The sequence below is a fragment of the Oryx dammah genome, unplaced genomic scaffold, assembly GCF_014754425.2.
Source record: "Oryx dammah isolate SB20612 unplaced genomic scaffold, SCBI_Odam_1.1 HiC_scaffold_10, whole genome shotgun sequence".
Classification (NCBI taxonomy): domain Eukaryota; kingdom Metazoa; phylum Chordata; class Mammalia; order Artiodactyla; family Bovidae; genus Oryx; species Oryx dammah.
Window position 1 is genome coordinate 52,440,128 of NW_024070194.1, and position 22,977 is coordinate 52,463,104.

General features: G+C 40.1%; 1 protein-coding gene across 2 annotated transcripts in view; it reads right to left on the minus strand.

The window, feature by feature from the left end:
* PTER (phosphotriesterase related) overlaps positions 1-12,441 on the minus strand; it is an 87,484-nt gene extending 75,043 nt beyond the window's left edge. The window contains exon 1 of one of the 2 annotated variants that reach the window (XM_040248969.1): positions 12,312-12,441. The gene's annotated coding sequence lies outside the window, so the exon portion shown is untranslated. Of the gene's footprint in view, positions 1-5,420; positions 5,443-12,311 lie in introns of those variants that run through there. The other variant, XM_040248970.1, reaches the window with a different exon arrangement.
* Between the last annotated feature and the right edge of the window lie 10,536 nt (positions 12,442-22,977).

Genomic DNA, 22,977 nt, shown 5'->3' on the forward strand with positions numbered 1-22,977 from the left:
TAATCGTGATGGAGCCCTGTCGTTGCGATGTGAAAGCTTAAAAAATGTTTTTTTACAAAGTGATGCTTAGCAGTAAAGCATTTCACTTCTCAAAAGGTCAGCACATTTTACAGTAAGGTTGGCCTTGAGACCTTTAATTGAAGAAATTTCCTTTCACAGGAGGTGAGGTTTTTGTTTTCCTTGTTTCTTTGTGTTTGTTCAGGATTCACACAACAGTGAGAAAGGAGGTCTGTTCCTTCTCTGTGGTACAGAAAGGAAAAGCAGACGTTGTCCTGTCTTTGAGGACTTTGTAATTTAGTCAGGTTTATGACCAATTACATGCAGCATTAATACTCTTATGCTAATTTTTAAAAGAATTTTTTTTTAATGTGGCCCATTTTAAAGTCTTTATTGAATTTGTTACAATATTCTTTACCAGCTGAGCCACCAGTGAAACCCAGTGTTACAATATTGCTTCTGTTTTATGTTTTGGGTTTTTTTGGCCATGAGGCATGTGGGATCTTAACACACACCCCCTACATTGGAAGGTGAAGTCTTAACTACTGGACCATCAGGGAAGGCCCCGTATGCTAAATTTTGAAGTAACTGGTGTTACATACCTATGAGAACAATCACACAAGGTGCTCCTGAAAAGAAAAGGTTTGCCAATTAATAAAGGGTCAGACTAAAACTGTATGGCAGGAATGGAGTCCAGGTTATCAGCCTTCCTTACAGTCCAGCTGGCATCTCTGTAGCCGTTAACCCCGGGAAGAAGGAAAGGCTTCACAGCCACAGCCCCACCCAAGGATGAAGCAAAAAGAGAGAGCAAAAAAACCCGCTCCTCTGCTGGGGTCTGAGCAGAGCTTGGAAGCTGGACCTTGATCTTTCTCACTAATAGAGGAATGAGCAGAGATGGTCTCCCTAAGCACCACATCAAGGCTCAGAAAAGCACCACCCAGGCCCTGACACTCTCCTTGGTTTGAAGCCACAGAGTAAACTGCCTATGTGTGTCAGTGACAAATGGCATGTGATGCAGAGCCTGGCAGGGCACTGTGTTCACTGGAGGAGCCTCTGATCTTCTCTGGAGACACTGTGGGGGAATTGCAAACGGATTATCCTAACTCTCAAGGAACCCTCCTCTCTGCTCAACGTTCAGTGAGAGTCAGGTCACAGCCAGCACTGAGCATGGTGACGGGCCTGTGGCAGGCGTTCTAGAGATGCTGATGGATGGAGGAGTTCATGATCGTGGCTGGAGAGAACACGCAGGCTTCAGAGCTGCTGTGGGTCTGAAAACGCAGGGGGCAGATGTGGAATACGGACTGTCCGGTCGCATTAACGGCAGAGGAATTAACCAACTGGCCATGTCTCTTACTTTATTAAAGATTGCCTGTTTTCTTAGTGATGGCAAATATCAGCATTCAGAGGGCTCATGGTTGCTAATTTTGCCCTTTTCTAGTTATATGTGCCTGGGAAATCTGAGAACTACGCCATGGCTCAGTTTCCCAAAAAAACTAGTGACACTTTTAAAATTGCAGCGCAATGAGATACAGATGTGCTTTCTAAGTGCTCAAAGCTGCTTTTACTGACAGGCTGTAGAGCAATATTATTACATAAACGAAATTAGTTATCCTTCCTTTAGAAGTGATTTTTAATTTCATAGGTAAAGTCTATGGCCCTTGATACCCAGTCTTCCTTGAGTTCTTGCATGGGCACCACATGACGTTCAACTCACTTCTCAGGCTAATGCTCAGAGTAACTCATGTCATATACTTTTCATTATGAATTCATATTAAAAATTACTTTGATTACCTTTGGTTATCAGTTTGCTATTATTTTATTATCAGACATACTGAGATGAAAAAATCAGGAACTCAGGGAGATTTGAATCCAAGAGCACTAACCATAAGAACAGAAATTTTATTTATCATGGGAAATATATTGAAATCTTGATGCTGCTTAAAAAATACCAGTTTCCCTCTCTTGTTCAAATGTATTGAAGGCAACAGATATCATTTATGATAATATGCAGTAGGTTAATCTTTTGATACAAACAAAAGTTAGAAGCTATATGATATCACTTATATGTGGAATCTAAAATATCAACATCTCTGTGAAGCAGAAACAGACTCACAGACATAGAGAACAGACTTGCGGTAGCCAAGGGGGAGGGGCTGTGGCAGGTGGATGGACTAGGACTTTTGGATTAACAGATGCAAACTATTACATATAGAATGGGTAGATAATAAGATCCTACTGTATAGCACAGAAAACTATGTTCAATGTCCTAGGATAAACCATAATAGGAGAGAATATGAGAAAGAATTTATATGCATGTATGACTGATTCACTTGGCTGTACAGCAGAAAGTAACACAACGTTGTAAATCAGCTATACATTGATTTTTTAAAAAGCTAGAAGCTATATAATATATTAAGTGCCATCAAAAGTTAATGCTAACGTGCTGTATTCCAAAAATGGAAGACTACACACAGATGGGACAGCATACTACTTTATGAAAATATCACTATTTCCCAAAGAGAAAGACAAGCTAGAAATTTACCAACTACATCTATATTACCAAAAAAAAAAAGTTGACTTGCTCAGAGTGTGTCTTTGGGTAAATCACTTAGTCTGTGGGCCTGTTTTCTCATTAATAAGACAAAGGAATAAGCAAGGTGATTTCTAACATTCCTTTCAGATACAACTTCTCTGATTCTATGTGAAGTAACATTCAAAGACCTGTAAACTGGTTTTGTAGCCACCCCTCCAAGAGCTCACTGTGTTTAGATGTTAAACAAATGGGGATATACCTGTAGTGGAAAATCAGGTGAAACATTGCTATGCAAGGGACATAAAAAATATTGATCTTTCTAGTTCTTTTTCTGATTTCCCACCAAGGCAAACCATCTTATAGCAAACTATACTACAGTATTTACTGTTAACTTCAGATTATTACTAGCAAATGAAAGAAAAATATTTTGCTACCTGGATGATTCCTTTTCTATGGTCACCCTTTATACTGCTTATGACTAAGAGTAAATAGAGGCACTAATATAAAATAATGGTGGTGATTAGCCCTCAGATAAATGATGCTGACTATCTAACTGGGACCCTCAGTTAAGAACTGGGCTGCAGAGCAGGAGGTGAGAGGCAGGTGAGCAAGCAAAGCTTCATCTGTATTTATAGCCATTTCCCATCACTCATATTACCTCCTGAGCTCTGCCTCCTATTAGATCAGGGGCAGCGTTAGACTCTCATAGGAGCCTGCGCCCTACTGTATGTGAATCATCCTGAAACCATCCCCCACCTCGCCCCACCTCACCTCCACCCTGGGTCTATGGAAAAATTGTCTTCCATGAAACCAGTCCCTGGTGCCAAAAATGTTGGGGCCTACTGGTCTAAGCAACTGAAAATTTTTGGCTCTTTCCCAAGTACCAGCTAAAATGATCCATTATCTAAGTATATGTGTACACTGAGACATATGGATACATAGGTAATTACATTTTCTATTGTTTTCAGAGTTTCTAATCATCACAGTACAGGTGCAGAAACTATTCTGAAAATGACTGTGTGCCAACTTTTCAACTAAGAATTATTTTACTTTTTAGTGGGCAGTGAGATAAGTATAAAAAGTCAATTTGCTTGTTTTTTGTCACTGTTTTCAGAAAGTGATATATACTCCACTGGTGTTCAAATTGATTTTAGGTGATATATGGACATTTAAAAATGTTTCAAAAAAGTATTTACTTATTTAATATATGTTAGGGGAGAAAGTAATAAACACTGCAAGCCTGTGATTTCAGACATTTTTGCTTAGGATGAGGCCAAAGAAAAACAATGGGTTGGTTTAAAGAAAAATATTGTCATTAGTAGTGAAGGTAGTACATAGGCATAGCAAACACTCTTATTTTTTTAACTTTTTTTTTATTAAACTTTTTATTTTATATTGGAGTATAGCCAATTAACAATGTTGTGATAGTTTCAGGTGAACAGTGAAGGGATTCAGCCACACAGATACATGGATCCATCTCCCCCAAACCCCCTCCCATCCAGGCTGCCACATAACATTAAGCAGAGTTGCCTGTGCTGTACATTAGGTCCTTGTTGGGCAAACACTCTTAAAGATGATATGAGAGTGAATCAAATTTGATGAATACCAATGAATGATGAATTTACTCATTCACTCTGATGACATAGACACAGAAAGTTCAAATCAGGTACTCTGTGATAACCTAGACGTGTGGGATGGGGTGGAAGAGAGGTTCTAGAGGGAGGGGACATATGTATACCTATGGCTGATTCCTGTTGATGTATGATAGAGACTAGCACAATACTGTAAAGCAATTATCCTCTGATTGAAAATGAATGAATTTTTTAAATGACATTTAACATCTCTGCAATGTCTTGTAACACATTTAATTTTTCTGGCCTACTAAGGAACTAATTCCTGTTCTGGAGGTAACATCCCCACAACATCTCAGAAATATAATCTTGACTTCTAATTAGTCAGAGAAAGTTATTATCCAGTTTTAATTCTCAGACCTTTTCATTGATCCTATAATTGACATCATTTTAAATGATGTGGATATAAAAATATAAATGTGATATTATATGGTGTAAAAAACTATAGATCGAGACACTGTGGTCAGACAGTAAAACTACTTAGTAAGTTTTCCAATTTTTATAGAGTAAAACTCTAAAGTTTTAATACATCACTCTTTTTAGAGAAACAAGATATAAATAAACTCTCCTTTAGTGACAGTGTTATAAAATCATCACATTATATAAGAATAATTCATGAAAACTTGGGCTTCCCTGGTGGCTCAGACAGTAACCAATCTGCCTGCAATGTGGGAGACTTGGGTTCGATCCCTGGGTTGGGAATATCCCTTGGAGAAGGGAATGGATATCCACTCCAGTGTTCTTGCCTGGAGAATCCCATGAACAGAGGAGCCTGACAAGCTACAGTCCATGGGGTAGTGAAGAGTCAGACATGACTGAGCGACTAACACTTTCACTTTTCTTAATGAAAACTTATTTTAGCCAAATTATTACTAAAAACAAAAATAAAAATAAGTAAGTGGAAACAGCTTCATCAGATAACACAGTATCCTTACACAATGCCTTATGAAAGCTCCACATTAAAAAAAATTGCAATTCTGATTTTTAAAAGCAAAATAATTTAGAAACTAATCATTTTGAGCTCACTGTGGCAAGAATACGTAATAGCAAAGGCCCACGAAATATCCCTAATGCTAGAAACTGTATATGTTCTTGTATATATTTTAAATCTTAACAATTCAATGACATTCAGTAGGCAAGAATATATAGAACTATGTAGAATCTGCATGAGGACTGTTTAAACTTGAATCTCCTAGCTTGACATATTTTAATTTTTCCACTGAAATACTCTGATGGACAAAAAGTTAAAAAGGCAATACCTGGGAGGAATGAAGAAGGTCAGAAAGACACGTAGCAGGGCAGATACGGCTGTAAGGTCAAAGTCTCCATCATGTCTGTACTTAAAACAGCAGAATCTTCACTACTTATGCACTCAGTTGCTCCCAGATATTTAGTTCCACAGGAGAAAGAAGAATACTTGGAAACTATTCTTTCTTGGTTGATACTGGGGCAAGTTCAAAAGAACACAGAAGCCAAAGGGAATCAGTGTTTAGGCCTTAGATCTGCACTGGAGGCCAGTGGCCCTTCTGAAATTCCTGTGTTACGTGAATTTGTGCAGTGGCAAATGGAGGCGCTGAAGTTAAAAACTGAACTTGGAGAAACTGCAGCCTGGGAAACTCTGTAACTTGTAGAAAAGCACTGACTCATGATATGATAGACGTGCCATAGACCAGGAAGTGATAAATAAGAACATGTGTCAAATAATCTAGGCTAAAACTAGCAAAGACATCCTTGTAGCCTTTCCTGGGTAAAGGTTTCAACAATACTTTTCTATGGGATGATGGGTAGTGAAAACCACATTCTACCTATGTGTATATTCTCTTATGTAAACCTGCATACCTTACTGTTCAAATTTAATCTGTCCCTCTAAATGTGATGGTACCAAATTGTGCATTACAGGAGATATATATATATAATTATATATAAAGAAGAAATTAATTATACATTCATATGATTATGTGATTACATAATTATATACATAATTAATTTCATCTTTGAAGAAAGAATTCTCTTATTTGAACTTATTAATGTGGACATTTTAAAAGTTTACAAATATAGAAAGATTAGTGTAATGAACCCTTATGTATCATCACAGAGCTTCAACAGTAATTCCAACTACAAAGTTTTTGAAGGGAAAATAATATTTCACAGCTCATGCAAAACCATTCAACCAATTATCCCAAATATTACTAACATACTCTTACAAACCCACATAACAATCCTCTAAGGATTTCTGGCTATCCGTTTACTGCAAAAGGCATTTTTAAAAAGAGCTTTAAAAGAAAAAAACTATAATTCTGTTCTGAAGCTGAACATGGTGAAGTTTTCCAGTATCAACTCTAGTGTGCATGGTTGATGCAGACAGGGGACATCGACGTCTTTGAGGTTTTCACGTTCCCAATATTTCTTCAAATATAAGAGCTTATCTAACTTCCTCTTGGTTCATCATCTTTCTTCAGAGACTCTTCTGCTTTCATGGACATTTTCAGCTGATAATAAGGAGGCAGAGATTCAGAACACATCTTACAGCAGGAGCACAAGATGTCACCCTTCAGGGAAAATATGTGCGATAGGACCAAAGTGTATTTTATATCCTGTTACCCTTTTTGATGCCAGACTAGTCAAGGCATGTTTTTGATTCAGAGAGGATATTCTAGGTTAAAAATATGTGCTAGTTGTCATCACAAATATCTGGATGGTGATAGTTTAGACAGCAAGATATACTTGCTTACATGCATTTTATGGTTAACAGCTTAATACACTATGTAGAATTCATCTAATCATGTTGCTTTGATTTTCATCAGTTCAGTCTTTTAAGTCACAAACATAAAGCTCTCCTCCAAGTAATGTTAAGAGGTTCCTGAACTGAGTAGGCTCTACAAAAATTTGTAGTTATCACTTGATTGTTCAAATTTGATAATTTTTTTAAACCCTCCAAAAATGGTAGTTTCTAGAGACCACTGGGTTTCCCTGGAGGCTTAGACAGTAAAGAACCCCCCTGCAATGCAGGAGACCCAAGTTTGATCCCTGGGTCAAGAAGATCCCCTGGAGAAGGGAATGGCTACCCACTCCAGTATTCTTGCCTGGAAAATTCCATGGACAGAGGAGCCTCGCAGGCTACAGTTCATGCGGTCACAAAGAGCTGGACACAAATGAGCACACACAGAGACCATTATTACTGTAGGCTAGTCTGATGGGCTGAATTGTACCCTCTCTAAACATTCTTAGGTTCAAGTCCTCACCCCTGCTATCTCAGGATGTGACAGTATTTGGACACAGGGTCTTTAAAAAAGGAAACTATATTAAAAAGAGTTTGTTACAGTAGGTCCTAATCTAGCAGACTATTTCATGTAGTTGGAAGAAAAGATTAGGACACAGAGGGAAGACCATGTGACGATATAGGGAGGAGCGGGTAATGAACAAGCCAAAAAGAGAAACTTCAGAAGAAACCAAATCTACCTACAACCTTGATCTCAGACTTCTAGCCTCCAGAAAAATGAAGAAAATCAATTTCTTTTGTTTAAGTCACCCAGCCTGTGATATTTTGTTATGCAGCCCTAGCAAACCAATACAGTCAGTAATAGAGGTCGTGTAGTCCAAGCCATGGAAGTGGCCTTTAATTACACCAGGGGGCTCTGGGTCTATCAAGTGAGTAGAAAATTTGTCAAGAGTCTGGCCAGGCATATGCAATATAATCTAATCCTTTTTGACAAATGTTGATGCCAATGAGGTGACAGCTCAGTGTATAGACTGAGAGGAAATAAATCATTATTGCAGTTATTTGTCAGGGCTTAATAGAAAAGCTTGCTGAAAAGTTAAGCAGATACCACACACAACAGATGTGGCAGCTGTGTAATGTGAAATACCCCTGAACCAGGGAATCCACTTCTTATTTCCTACAAACTTTCACAGACCAAGAATATAATGTCTAACTTCTCAGAGGCATAAGGAATGTAGTACATGAGATCTAGAAATGTGACTGAATAAACATGATAACTTTGAGATTGTATGAAAGAAAATATTTTAAATATTTCAAAAATCAATAATATACAAGTTTGAAAATAGCAATATTAAGAAAGACATCTTTTTGGTACACAAAAATACTAAGGATTTTGTGGTTGCAGTGCACTTTCAATTGCACACAGAACATTAAATTCATAATAATATTTACCAATAGAGTCTTCAAAGTGTTTTCCAAACACTAAATAATTACCCAATTAAGCCATTGCGAGATAAGCTACCATTACTCTGAATTTAATGGAAAGGACTAATAATTATTATTTTAACAGTTTCTGTGACGAAAGACTCCGTGTTTACTGAACACAACTGGGAGACACAGACCAGCCTTTTAGTGAATAGGGAACAGAGAAAGCAAAAGGTTAATTAGCTAAGTGAATTCAGAGGAAGACAGAGATGATTAAGAACTAAAACCATGACCAGTGAGAACAGAGAATTTAATATGCAAAACAGACCAAAATTGGCAGAAAGCTACTTAGGAAAACTGCCAATATTCAGTGTGGCCGACTGACAGTGGAGGATCTTTGGTCATGCCCTGAACAACATAATTCATCACACCAGTGCTCAGGGCAGCCATGTCCAAGCCATTTATCATCATCATATCATTCGTCTGAGTAAGAGAGGGGGAGAACTTTGATTGTTAACCTCTAGGGAGACTGGATTTATAGCCAACATTCCTAAGAAGGCAGCATGGCTCTGCCCTAAGCAAAACGCTCCCTGCTTCACTTCTGTTTAAGTCAGAGGAAAAGAGGGAACACATTGCTTCATGCATGGGGAGAGCAAAATCTAGGTCTGATCCTCTTAGATCTGAAATAAGGAAGCAAGGAAATGATATTTAAAGTATTGTTTGAGGCTGCTTTAAAAAAAAATTAGAAAGTAGTCAATGGTAAGTATGGATGATTCATTTCAAGTGTCCCTTGGTGACAAAATAATTTCTGCAATGCATCTATTGATATAACTACATTTGGAAAGAACTGTCTCTTAACAATGAATCTGTGAACCTTCCTCTATATCAGAAAATTTGGGAAGAATGCTAAAATTTTAAATAATGTATTTATATAGAAAAATACATTTATATTTTATAAGTATACAAGATATATTTATATATATAAATATACATTTTATACTATATATTTTAAGTATATAAAATATTTACATTTTATGTATTTATAAATATATCTGTATCTATAGATATAAATATATTTATATATTTATGCATATATTTATATATAAATTGCAATTAAGGCTGAAAATGACAGCCTTAATTCCTATCCCTTATGGACATTGAACTTTTATGTACTTTACACTTTAACACCTGCTGCCCTTAGAGAACATGATTAAACATCTAAATGCCATCTTCCTCACCTTTGATTAAAATCACAAAGTTGACTTGAGTGTTCTGGAAACAAGTCTACCTTCTATCTCATCTGATAGTTAAAAAGGAACACTGGTCACAGTAGCACACTTCTTACAGAACCTTCCCTCTTTTAGGCTCCCAAGATATCTGATAAGCTGGAAACCAGTAATCCCTGGAGGCATGTAACTCAGACCTTACCTGGCTGTATTAGTCAGGATAGGCTAGGTTATACTGATTTAACAAACAAATCCCCAAACCCTGGGGCCTAAACCCAACAGAAGCTGGTTTCTGGCTCACACTGTGTCTAACACAGAGTGATGGGGACTCTGCTGGTTGTCTTCATTCTGTGTTCCAGGCTGACAGAACAGCCACTGTCTAGAAAACCAGTGGTCACTCTGGCAGAGGGAGAGTGGGGTATGCCTCTCACTGGCTTTTAAAGCTTCCACCTGGGAGTGACACAGGTCACTCCACTTATATTGAATTAACCAAGGCAGCTCCGTGGCCATGCCTCATTGGAAGGGGACAGGACATGGATAACACTTAGGACTCCCATGCTGAGCAGGCAGAGACAGTTGTACTCAGAGAGATAATGGTTTCATGAAACAGGTCGTCAGAACCACAGAGCCAGTTTATGCCAGATGACTAAGTGGGAGCAGATATTTTATTTTTCGTCTTCCTTTTTTTTTTTTTAAGTGAGGGAGGAAAGTCTATGAATGAGAAGGCTTTTTTTAAATGAAACATTTTTAGAAAAACATGAACCACTGAGAAACAGAATGATGCCGTGTTCAGTATATGAAAAACGTATTCAACAACCATCTCAGGTTTTCCTATTAACAGTGATGTTCATAGGCAGTACACAGCTTAAGGACTTCTCAGCAGTGTTACTGTTTGGTTGACTCAGGTATATAAGATATGTAGAAGAAAGATTCCTCATATAGTAACACTTTAAAGCATATGGTAACAAGAATGGATATTTTCCAAGGTCAGAAAGCTCCTCCCATTCTCTGTAGTTCATTATTTTGTCTTCAGGCTTATTTCTGAGAACAACTTCTACAAGCCTTACATAGGGGTCCACTACCTACTACAATACCAGGGATCTTAGGGCCAAGCACAAGACTAAGAAGGCATTAAATACATGGGGATAGACTTTTCAAGACTGTAAATGATCTGTTGTTCTTTGCTCCTATCTGGGTCAAATTTTAACTATACGCACTGCAAAGTGTATAATGAGATCAAACCAGTCAATCCTAAAGGAAATCAACCCTGAATATTCATTGGAAGGACTGATGCTGAAGCAGACGCTCTAGTACTTTGGCCATCTGAGGCAAAGAGCCAACTCACTGGAAAAGACCCTGATGGTGGGAAAGACTGAAGGCAAAAGAAGAGGGTAGCAGATGATGAGATGGTTGGATAGCATCACCAGCTCAATGGACATGAATCTGAGCAAACTCCAGGAGATAATGGAGGACAGGGAAGCCTGGCATGCTGCGATCCACGGGTTCGCAGAGTTGGACACAACTTAGCGACTGAACAACAACAGAATATTTATTTTAAAAAATCTACATTACATATAGTTTAGTCACTTTTATAATAATAAAGCAGCATCTAGGCTCCACAAATGAACACAGCCTTTCATAAAGTAGAACTCTTATCCTTTTAAAAATTAAGTTGCTATCTTGCTATCAGCAGTCAGTCAGCTGTCTGATCTCTTTTTCTTTGCCTCTTGCACTGAGATTTCTTTTCGAAGGGGCTTGGTTATTTCTGGAATTACAGCAGGCCTTCAGGATAAAAGCTGTACACCCCTCCTGCCAATGTAAAATAAAATGTAACTGGCCAAGGAGGTGTTCTACTTCTTAGGGCCTTTTTCTTACTGATATTCATTCTATATGACAGTGAACGTGACAGATTCTTTAGGATAGGAGTCAATGCTTGTCAGTTTTCTCCACTGGAAGTGATTTAAGGATGAATAGACTCATGTGTCTACACATGGAGGAAGTTCTCTAAACGTCTCCCCACCCCAGGTGTCTCTGCACCTGAGGCATCTTCAAAATATCACATCACGGCTGTAAATACCATGATCATATCCGCACCTAAGTGTATCTGGAGTATTTACAATGGAAAGACCACGACAGTAAAATAAAGCGGCAAGCTGAGGCCCAAGGCTTAGAGGTATGATTTCAAAGCTTATAAAGGAGAACAAGCGTGGAAAAGATGACCCTGAGGCCAGCACAGCTGCCCAACTACGACCCCAGAAGTGAAAACCAGCACAGCTGCCCAACTACGACCCCAGAGCACTTCTGCCCAACTACGACCCCAGAGCACTTCTGCCCACCAACCCTGAGCTGGAGCCACGAGGGGCCCTCGGCCTCGCTCTGAGCGGGACTCTGAATCTCGGGTTTCAAGCTTGACTGTGCAGGACTTTAAACTTCGGTACTGAAGAAGGAAATGGAAACTCCAGTATTCTTGCCTGGAGAGTCCGATGGACAGAGAAGCCTGGCAGGCTATATACAGTCCATGGGATCCAAAGAGTCGAACACGACTTAGCGACTAAACCACCACCACCAGACTTCGGGGCAACAAGCCACCGGCAAGCCTAGACCAGTCTCCCAGGCCTCCCGCAGCCTCAAGATCCCCGTTTTTGCAGCTTCCCCGAGAGCGATAGGAGAAAGGCAGCAAGAAGCCAAAGCCTTAGGGACTCCTTCCCGAGGCGGGACCTTCGCCACGGTCCCTGCAGGAGTTCACGCGCCCAGCTGTACAGCGACCGCACCCTTCCTACCGGGCCCACAGCTCCCGCGCCCGCTCCGGTTCCAGGGCTCCTTCCCTCCACTTGCTGCGTGCCGCCTTCTCCCTGGGGACCCTCTGCAGGGCCAACTTTCCGGGTCTTTGACTTGTCCCCAATCCCCGCCCACTTCACCCTCCGGTCTAGTCTTTTCCCTGCCCTCCGGCCCTGACCGCGCCCACCTGCCCTCGGCCACGCCCACTAGGCGCCCGTCGGCCCCGCCCCCGACCTAAGACTACTCGCAATGGGCTCCTGTTGGGCTGCGCTCCAGACTCGGCCACGCCCAGCACGTTCCTGCCAGGCCCCGCCTTCGGTCCCGCCCCCGCCCCGCCCGCCTTCAGGCTATTTGAGCTCAAGTCCTGGCCGCTGGGCCTTCCCCTGAGCAGTCAGACTTACAGCTTGAGAATCCGCTCAACTGCTGAGCTAAGAACCCACTTCCTCTGCGCGAGTCTCTTGTACCCGCCAGATATTCTGGAAGGAGAGGTTTCCCTTTCTAGTTTGGCTGAGTCTGAAGGATTAGGAACTACAGCCCCCAGGGAGAAAGGAAGCAGTTGCATTTACCCCAGATCCCAGTTCTCCGTGGCAAAGTCTGGAACGTGGAGGCCTTAGAAGCTATTTTGAGTTTCCTGCAAGGACAGCAAGCCAGGGGGAGTGCACTGGTAGTTTAATGGCAAGAACAGAATTTGGATCAGCATCCTGAATACGGACAATGTTGAGTTTCTTTCTTTTTCTCTTTTTCCCTCCCAAATGATTTTTTAAATTGTGGTAAAATATACATAACATTTACTACTTTAAAGCTTACAGTTAGGTGGCATTTAGTAAATTCATGATGTTTGACATTAGTTTATTCCTTCATTGTTTCATGTTCTTGGGCCTGAGGCCTCTCATCTTTAAAATGAGAGTGATGCTGTGAGCACTGGCCCAGGCACTTGATGTGACAAGATAGGCTTCCCTTGTGGCTCAGATGGGAAAGAATCTTCCCGCAGTGCCGGAGACCGGGGTTCGATCTCTGGGTGGGGAAGATTCCCTGGAAAAGGAAGTGAGAACCCACTCCAGTATTCTCGCCTGGAGAACAGTATTCTTGCCTGGCAGGCTATTGTCCATGGAGTGGCAAAGAGCCGGACACAACTGAACGACTCACATGAGCTCCGGCCAGGCACTTGATATGACAAACAGGCTTCCTGAATACTTGTGAGTCAGTCTAGGAAACAGTGCGGAGAGCAGTTACCACTGCATAGAATTTAAGTATTACTCTGTGGTTACTGCTTTTTGCACTGCTTTAACTTCATCCTGAATTCTGAGGAAAAAAAAAAAAAGGATGAGTACTCAGATGGGAAGAACCTCCAGATGTCGTTTGAAATGAAGGCAAACATTAATAATGATAATAATATTAATAGTAATAGGTGTTTCCTGAGGGGCCTTCTGCTACTCTAAGGACTGTCTGTTATCTTAACTTTTAGAACAGTCTGCATGATAGGATCAATTTCTCCTCCGATTACAGATAAGAAAGCAGACAGAAAAGTGCCTTGTGCAAGGTCAGGCCTAGAGCCCAGTTTGATGATGTCTTAGCACTTGCCCTCTTAGTAGAGGACAGAGAACTTCAATATGATGCTAGGAAATACATTAATATATTTAAGTGAAAAAGAACTTCTTTGGTGGTCCAGTGGCTAAGACTCCATGCTCCCAATGCAGGGGGCCCAAGTTCAGTCCCTGGTCAGGGAACTGGATCTGACACATGCTGCCTGCATGATCAATGAAGATCCTGCCTTCTTCAACTAAGACCTGGTACATCCTAAATAAATAACCAAAAAATTTTTTGAAAATATATATAATGAGAAAAAGAGGAGAAAGAAAATAAGGGTTTTGGCAAGGGGTGTTTTTTATCAAGAGGGTAAAAGTATAAGACGTTGGTTGGTGAGGGACAGGCAGAGAAAAAATACTGGGAGAGCAGGCTTTTTACATCCTAGGAGCCAAGAAGGGGATAAAAATAGCACCCAGGGGTGGCAGAAGAAAGAATAAAAATGTTGGGGTTAAGAACTCCAGGGGTGTGAGTCTTGGAGAGGTGACTATTACCAGGAATGACTGGGGCTCATATGAAGATTATATGATGAATAGATGGATCAGCGGAAGCTTCTGGAATGATTTCAGTGCTGCCGGCTGCTCTGATTGTATCGTAGCCATGAAGCCCTACAAATGTGTACCTGACTGTGGTTGTTAAGGAGAGGCCTAAAAGTCCATTATTTATAATGTTATGTATTTCACTAGTCCACACTGCCAGACATGAAATTATACACGAGATTCATGTTTAAAAAAATGACTCCAGTTTTCCTTTATGGAAGTTACTAAATTCTCCACTGCCCACATTACACCCATGGTGGAAGATTTGTGATGGATTTCACATGCAGGCTCTTCCTTCTAGGACTTAACACCTTAAAAAGATAGTGTTAAAGAGAAACTGCTCTAGATTTTATTTCTCTTTGTTTTGAAAGAAGCAGCTTCAAAGAAACTTCAAATTAATAGGTAGGAGTTTTATTTCAGGAAATTTCTCAAACTATTGTGAACGCGTGTGTTTGAACACGGGGAGCTAAATTATGCAAATTCAATGCACAGCAGTGAAAAAACTTGATAGCGTGTAGCATTTGAGTTTATAGACTCTAATTCCATTTCATGTCACATGTGATGTAAGCACTATTGTTACTGAAACACCCAATGTGGTCCTATTTAAAAATAATGAAAATAAACGTGCTCCAGAACTGGACCCCAGATCTATTAGCCCTGATGACTGGTAGGCAAGAATGGATGAAAGAGGTCTTTTATGATGTCCTGCCGTGACAAATCGTAATCTGCCATCAAGCCTTGTACCCAGTGTCATTTTTTCCAGCCTTTCTTCCTGGAAAAGCTTAATTTGGAGATATTTTTTGAAACCTAGAATATCACTCTACTATCATCTTTCTGTGATGAAATAATTGAGTTAAAAATCATATTATTAAGGAACCAAAGCTTCCCAAATCAATCTCTCTGTTAAGGGTTTAGTTCAAATACACTCTCGTTTCCACAGTACCTGCTTTTTATTTTCATAGTATCTTTGAATTTTGGCAGTACCTATACTCAGAAACACTAAATTGGCAAAGAGAATAAAATCCAACCCAAACATCCAGTACCCCTTGCTGTTTGGGTTCAACTTCCAGAAGACAGTCAGGTTTTCATCACCCTATTTAACTGTATTAAATATTTATGCAGAAATAGACTATAGGAAAAAATCTGGAGAAGACAAAATATAAAGTAATCCAGATAATTATCATATGAGTGGCAGGGGAAAAGCACAGTTAATGATATCAATTCTTGAAGAGTGTTGCTGTCAGGTTTTAATTGGTAATTAGAAGTTAAAACTTTCACTGCTACAGAAGTTTTTCTCAGTTTAATTTTTGGTCATGGTGTGATAAACTAGTACCATCATTTCTAGGAAATCTGTTAGACGCCAATGTCACAAGAGAGATAGGACAGAGCTTTCCACACAATTTTCCCATCAAACTCCTATTCTTTTTACCTCTCAGAGAATACAGCTAACTGTTCAATGTGTTTTATTATTTAGAGGCAAAGAAAAAGTGAAATTAGAACTATTCTAGTTCCTAAAGAACTAGAGTAACATAACCCCACCCTCTTCCCCATCCAGGGAATTATTTTTACATTTTTTAAAAATATTCTTTTCCATTATGGTTTACCACAGGACATTGAATATAGTTCCCTGTGCTAAACAGTAGGACCTTGGGTCTATCCATCCTATATATGATACTTTATATCTGCTAATCCCAAAGCCCGTCCTTCCCTCCCCCTTGGCAACCACAAGTTTGTTCCCTATGTCTGGGAGTCTGTTTCTGTTTTGTAGTTAGGTTCATTTGTGCCATATTTTAGATTATGCATATAAGTGGTACTGCATGGTATTTGTCTTTGTCTTTCTGACTTCATGTAGTATGATAATCTCTAGCTGAATCCATATTGCTGCAAATGACATTGTTTTGTTCTTTTTTATGGCTGAGTAGTATTCCATTGTATATATGTACCACATCTTCTTTATCCATTCATCTATGGATGAACATTAGGGTTGTTTCCATGTCTTGGCTATTGTGAATAGTGCTACTCTGAACATAGGGGTACACGTATCTATTTGAATCATAGTATTATCTCAGTGAGGCTTCCCAGGTGGTGCTACTGGTAAAGAACCCACCTGCCAATGCAGGAGACTTAAGAGATGCAGATTTGATCCCTGGGTCAGGAAGATCCCCTAGAGAAGGAAATGACAACCCACTCCAGTATTCTTACCTGAAGAATCCCTTCGACAGAGGAGCCTGGTGTGCTACAGTCCATGGGGGTCACACAGAGTCAAACACAACTAAAGCGACTTAGCATGGTGTGACATTATCTCAGTATATGCTCAAGAGTGGAATTGGGATTGCTGGATCATATGGTAATTCTATTTTTAGTTTTCTGAGGAACCTCCACACTGTTTTCCATAGGCTACACCAACTTACATCAGAAAACTTTTTAATAGGGACTATACTTTTACACAGGAGTCATTACAATCATTTGTAGAAGCCAGTCACAAATTTGTCTTCAAAAACTATTGTGATTTACAACTACTTTGGAGAAGTAGAGCATTTCCTCAAAAACTAGTGTTAACAAATGATCCAGCAACTCCACTACCGGGTGTAAATCCAAGAAGTGAAAGCAAAGAACCAAACAGATATTTGTATGCCTGTGTTGATAGCAGTGTTATTCACAATAGCCAAAAGGTGGAAACAACCCACATGTTCATTGATGGATGGATGGATAAACAAAATATAGTCTGTATATACAAGGGAATATTATTTAGCATTAAAAAGGAATACTATCTGATAATGCTACAGCTTGGATGAACCTTGAAGGCATTATGCTGAGTGAAATAAGCCAGACACACAGAATGACAAATATTGTATAATTTCACTTACATAACGTGCCTGAGAATAGTCTAATTCATAAAGACAGGAAGTAGAATAGAGGCTGGGGTTAGGAGGATAGGGAGTTAGTGTTTAATGAGTGCTGGGTTTCAACTTGGAGAAGATGAAAAAATTGTAAAGATGGATAGTGAGCATACTTTATGCCAGTGAACCAGACACTTAAAAATAGTTGAAATGATAAATTGTATGTTTTGAATATTTTAACACAATAAAAAATATTTGACTTCAGGTAACTGTGTGTAAATAACTTATGAAAGTTGACTTGAATTTCGAATACCTATTACACTAGATTTGCTAGTATAAGTAAAAGGCCATAATTTTTAATTACATCATCATTAACTTGAAACAACTTTTAAAGTGAATTGTCTGGTTTTTTTTGTTTGATTGGTTGGGTTTTGTTTGTTTGTTTCTGTTTTTTTCTGGCCTAGCAATTTCTTTTGGTATTTGCAACAGAGACTTAATGGTATTTGTGGTTTGTTGTTGTTTTTATTTAATTGCTAAGTCATGTCCAACACTTTCATGATTCCGTGGACTGTAGCCTGCCAGGCTCCGTTGTCCATGGATTTCCCAGGCAAGAATACTAAGTGGGTTGCCATTTCCTTCTCTATGGAATCTTCCCAACCTGACCTAAGTATCAAACCCGTGTCTCTTGTCTCTTGCATTGGCAAGTGAATTCTTTACCACTTAGCCACATGGGAAGCCTGTTGCTGCTGCTGCTGCTAAGACGCTTCAGTGCTCACTAAACCTATGTTCTTCTCTTCCTCCTCGTGGGCACATAAAGACACTGCATTTCCTAAGCTCCTTGGCAGTTAGATATGGTCCTGCCCCTGAGTGCCAGCCAATAGGATGTGGAAGAAGTGCCTTTGTGAACTGACCTATCAAAAAGCCTCCCCACCCCCCAAACATCCTCCAGTTCTTCTCCACTCTTTGACAGGAGGGAGACAATTCCTCAAACGTGGGTCATGGAGCCACAGGAGAGAAATAGGCTGTATCTGAATGGCCATGTGAAGGAAAGCCCTCCTGCCAACCTTAACTACCAGAAAATATGAGTGGAAAATGTACTTTTAATGTCTTAAACCACTGAGATGGGATTATATGTTACCACAGAGAGCCTACCCTGATTAATACAGTATCTGTCCTGGTCGAAGAATGAGGTGGTTCCATTTGCAAATTGAAGATGACCCTCTTTAGCCAGTTGTTAATAACTAATACAAAATGCCTTTTGTGATGGCTTCTGAATTCTTGAGAGAATTACTGAAGTGTTAGAGGCATCTGTTAGCACATGATAACATAATTATTGGTCTCTAATATTAAATACAGTGTTGCAAGATACAGAATGAGAAACAGAATGATGTTAAACAACCCCCCCCCCAAAAAAAAAAAACAACTCTGCAAGGAAGTTATTCGTTAACTGTAAGTACAAGCATGTGTGTCTGTTAAGAATGCCAAATGGTAGTTTTCTCAGTGTTGAAAAACAAAACAATGTGGATTTGAAGCAAACATTAAAAGGATGACTTGAATGTATAATTCAAATAACTTGACTAGTTTTTTCCTTTTAAGTAATATGGATAATTTCTTTGTTTTCATTTCAGGAGCTTGAAAATGTGTGTGTGTGTGTTTTACCATGGATTTAGTTTAAATTGCTTTTCTGAAACCTTGTTTAAGTACTGGTTTTAAATATTTTGTTCTATGTTAGGAACACAGCCTGTGCAACCTTACGCTAAAGAACTCTTGCCTGTGAGTAGTTGGCAAAATTGTGTCTGACTTAGTAAATATTGTTAAGAGAAGTAATGGTATACTGGGGTATGTAAAAATCATGTTGTAGCTAAAATAACTGAAGAGAGGAGTTTGCTTCCATTTCTAGATAAAAATCAGAGGGGTGGGGGTGGGGGGATGTCAGGCCTTCTGTTTGAACGAATCTCCAGACAGAGTGTGCTGGAGGCAGCTCTATCCTCTGTGAACACAGAAAACCAGGTAGAACCAACCAGTATCTTCAGAAGCAGCTCTGGAGTCTGATAATCCTGACTTCAGTCCCTGGGACCTCTTCATATCCCTGAGCCACATTGTCCTCATATGAAATGGAAACATGATCACCTCCCTCTGGCAGCCTGGTGGTTGTCCTTAGATCCTTTCTCCTTTGCTTTTACACTAATATTTTAGCAGGGTTCATAGACACCTTTTTAAGTAACTTATGAAAGTTAAAATCTTTAAAGATTTTAACTGCCTCTTTTGCAGCTAAGCTTGGCCATGTGACTTAGCAGATTTGATTTGTGATCCCTCCCATTGGGAGAAAATGGAAATCGAAAAAGCTGTCTTGAGACTAGAGATAGAATTTCTGTGTTGAGGATGGCAGAGACCTTGTGTCTTCATAGGTTGCTGTGTGAATTAAGTGCTGCCTTATATGAAGTTGTCTTTTCTGGAGGCTTCACAGCAAGACTGGGAGGTTTGCTAGACAGAAGAGGTAATTATGGTTTAAGAATAGAGAAGTAGTGTTGTAGGTCAATGATACTTCAAGAACAAACAATGTCATAGAAAAAGAGGTCAGAATTGGGGTTACCATGGGCAAGGGGTTGGGAGAGGAGGAATCAGATGAAGGCAGCCAAAGGTACAAACTTTCAATTATAAAATAGATAAGTGCTAGGGATAGAATATATGACATGATTAACATAATGGACATTGCTGTGTGTTATATATGAATGAGTGAATGATAGTCGCTCAGTTGGGTCCAACTCTTTGCAACCCCATAGACTGTGGCCCACCAGGCTCCTCTGTCCATGGAATTCTCCAGGCAAGAATACTGGAGTGGCTTGCCATTTCCTTCTTCATGTTATATATAAATGTTGTTAAAAGAGTAAATCTTGAGTTCTCTTCACAAGGAAAAATATGTTTTCCTGTTTCTTTAATTTTGTATCTATATGAGATGATAGATGTTCACTAAACTTCTTGTGATCATCATGATATATGTAAGTCAAGTCATTATGCTGTACACCTTGGATGTATTCCATGCAGTATGTCAATTATACCTCAATAAAAGTGGAGAAAGCAGGGGGAAATAAGCAGTAAATAGAATGAAGTTAATAGTATGTTTTCAGGTAAGAGGGTAGGTGGGGCCTCAGGGTACAGTCCTCTATGAAACAACCATGTGAGGAGCATCAGACAGAGGCTCAGGAACCAGAGTCAGGAGAGGAGATTTGAAACCCAGGATAAAGGCAGGAAAATCAAGCATCAGATCCTTGGGTGAGAGGCTGAGGAGCAAGAACATAGAAACAGTGGCCCTGGCAATAAAGCTAATAATAGTTACAAAAATAGCTATCATTTATTGACAGTTGGTGTGCCAGTCTCTATTCTGGTAGCCCTTGGTAACCATTTATAAGATTTTATGCTTGCATAATCCCCATTTTATAGATGTGGAAACTGAGGCTCATAAATATGATGTGTTTTTGCTCAAGGTCTCATAACTATTGAAGGGCTATGCAGAGATTCAAATCTAGGACTTGCTGGCTCCAAAATCCAAGGGCTAAGAATTAACTACCCGGTCATCCAAGTCAGAATTGATGATTTTGAACTGTGGTGTTGGAGAAGACTCTTGAGAGTCCCTTGGACTGCAAGGAGATCCAACCAGTCCATTCTGAAGGAGATCAACCCTGGGATTTCTTTGGAAGGAATGATGCTAAAGCTGAAACTCCAGTACTTTGGCCACCTCATGCGAAGAGTTGACTCACTGGAAAAGACTCTGATGCTGGGAGGGATTGGGGGCAGGAGGAGAAGGGGACGACAGAGGATGAGATGGCTGGATGGCATCACGGACTCGATGAATGTGAGTCTGAGTGAACTCCGGGAGATGGTGATGGACAGGGAGGCCTGGCGTGCTGCAATTCATGGGGTCACAAAGAGTTGGACACGACTGAGCTACTGAACTGAACTGAACTGAGGGTATGAGGATAGTTTGGTCATTTTAATAAAAAAACTTTTTAAACAAAAGTTACATAGAGTATTCAGGAGATCAACCCTGAATATTCACTGAAAGGACTGATGCCGAAGCTGAAGCTCCAATATTCTGGTCATCTGATGCAAACAGATGACTTATTGGAAAAGTCCCTGATGCTGGGAAAGATTGAGGGGAGAAGGAGTAGAGGACATCAGAGGATGAGATGGCTGGACGGCATCACCGATGTGATGAACACGAACTTGGGCAAACTCCGGGAGATGGTGAGGGAGAGGGAGGCTTGGCGTGCTGCAGTCCATGCGATGCCAAAGAGTCAGACACGACTGGGCAACTGGACAACAACAACAACATAGTTGCATGGAAGCTTTAACATGCTAGTCGTATTTGAATATCAGGCACACAGTAATTTTAATTGACACAGAATATAATAAGGACTTCCTTGGTAGCTCAGCTGGTAAAGTATCTGCCTGCAATGCAGGAGACCTGGGTTTGATCCCTGCAAGACCTGGGTTTGATCCCGTTCCAGTATTCTGGCTGGAGAATTCCATGGACTGTAAGGGTTCACAAAGAGTTAGACACAACTAAGCAACTTTCACTTCACATATTCAATAAAAATTATGGAAAGTAAAAAGTGTAGTAATAAAATATACATCTGTGAACCTGCCATCCAGCACTACTGATACCATAGATGTCCCTTGCAATCTCTTCTTTGGTATTACTACCCACCACCCCTAACCAGGGACAACCACTTTCCTGAATTTAAGGTTAATTACTCCCTTGCTGTTCGCAGAGATGCCCAGCATTTCTGGCACCTCCACCCTCACCATTTCCTGGATATAGGATTCCAAAGAGTAGAAAAAGTATTACTGTTAAAAATCAGAGTTGTGAAGTGACAACAAATGCCACATTTCTTAACAGTTTTGCCCAAATTTAGCTTGTTTTTAAAATTTGTTAATAATGGTACTAGCTTCTCACAGACATAAAAAATCAGGCAGATATGACTTTAAAAATTCTCTCCTACAGCAGAATTAAACACACAGTCTGCAAGTCAAATTCTGTTACCCATTAATGAGCTTGACTTGGTCCCAGTCTTAGGGGAATTAGAATTCCCCAAGAAATAATGTCCACAATAGTTACGTATTGAGAAGACTGTTTTAACATAGTTGTTGTTCAGTCAATAAGTCATGTTTGACTCTGTGACCCCATGGACTGTAGCCTGCCAGGCTCCTCTATCCTTGGGATTTCCCAGGCGAGAATACTGGAGTGGGTTGCCATTTCCTTCTCCAGGAGATCTCCCAACCCAGAGATTGAACCTGGGTCTCCTGCATTGCAGGCAGATTCTTTACTGTTTGAGCCACCAGGGAAGCCTGAACTCACGTCCATTAAGTCGGAGATGCCGTCCAACTATCTCATCCTCTGTTTCCCTCTTCTCCTTAACACTCAAAATTCTCTAACGTCCAGAGCACGTGTGTACAGAGGCTTAACAGAGTCACAAAATAGGTATTTGCAAGAAGGACTGTTTTGTATTTGGGTGAGGGTGAAGACATAATGGCTTACTTTTCTGCTCTTTAAATCAGAGGTCCCAAGCTTTTCCTGGTGAATGTGTACATGGTTGTTCTCACAGACTCCCTTTTTGTAGGTGCAGTGTGGGGCAGGGAAGTTGGACAGAGAGGATGAGAAGTTGATAAGACCGGGTCTGCTGATATTAGGGCAGGGATAGCTC